Source organism: Balaenoptera acutorostrata, unplaced genomic scaffold (genome assembly GCF_949987535.1).
Source record: "Balaenoptera acutorostrata unplaced genomic scaffold, mBalAcu1.1 scaffold_980, whole genome shotgun sequence".
NCBI classification, from domain to species: Eukaryota; Metazoa; Chordata; class Mammalia; order Artiodactyla; family Balaenopteridae; genus Balaenoptera; species Balaenoptera acutorostrata.
Genome location: NW_026646768.1, coordinates 31,603 through 32,976, shown reverse-complemented (window position 1 = coordinate 32,976; position 1,374 = coordinate 31,603).

Here is a 1,374-nt window from a genome sequence, read left to right as displayed (position 1 = left end):
CCCTGCTCTGCATATTCACCTGGCAAATTTTCATACATCTTTCAAAACTCAGTAATTGTTTCAAGGAAATCTTTGTTGTTCACCCCAGACCAGGTCAGACCCTTAAAATTCACTGCCATAACACCCCGTATTTCTGCTTTATCATAGTTTAAATTAAATAGTTAAATTTAGAAAATTTTAATTTGGGTTTTTTAAAATGTCTTCCTGTTGACTTGTAAATTATATGAAGCCAGGGTCTATGTGTGTCTTATTTAATTTACAATCCTCAGTGCACAATGCCTGGCACGTATTTGGAAAATGCCATAGACATTTGTCTTGAATCCCATTTTAAAATATTGTAGAAATTATTGTTAAAATTAATTTCTTCTTCTCTTGTGACTCCATAGTAATTTTCTCGAATCCGTCCTAGAGACCTGAAGGTTTTTCATTTGTAAAATAATAAGGTTTAAAATTTGTACTTCATAGGATTATTATAGAATGTAATAAAAGCATGCATATGAAAACGTGTAAATGTCAATGCATTATACAAATGTAATGGGTATTATTACAAAGAGTTAATCAATGAGACTTTTAAAAAAAAGTTGGTCTTATTTCAGGTATTCAACTCTATGATTTACATAAATTGTTCATTTCATTGTGATTTATTTGAAGATAATTGAGAGCAATAAACTATTATGACCTTTGGGCTTATGATATAAAAAATAACTGTTTATACAGAAAGGATATGATATCCAAGTTATCTCATCCCGTCTAAGTGAGATGAACTGACTTGAAGAATGACTTGGGTTTTGGTATCCTGTGTTACTTTATATGTTTACTTAAAATCCTAGAGTCCTACTGACAGAACCCTACTCCTGATGACTACTATTGAACTTTAGGAGTTGGTAATAAACTTTGATACATGTAAAATCTATTTTTGTTGGCATAATTTGAAAAAGAAGCTCATCTTTTGTAACTAAAAGCAGTCATGAGGTTTGAAGAGCCAAGTATTCCCTCCTGGGGGAGGGTATTACATTTTAATGAGGGTCTTTTTCCAGAATGGTTGAGAATTTCCTGATGATAATGGCACTACAGGGAAAATGACCTTCGCAGAAGGTGTCTGTTTAGTGCAATGGAAACATAGCTGGGGAAGAATGTGGGAAATCTGGACTTCCTTCTTGTATGGCCACTGTGACCCACTCCGTGGGTCCAGGTAAGTCCTTCACTCCTGTAATTTAAATCTCATATGGTGAGGGCTGTAGTACTAGAAGCTGATAACATTCATGTAGCAAATATTTAACCCTACTTCTGAGCCAGACATGGTGTGGGAATCTGGTGGTAAAAGCTTCTTGTCAAATACAAAGTTATGTCAATAATAGAAATCCCAGGACACAG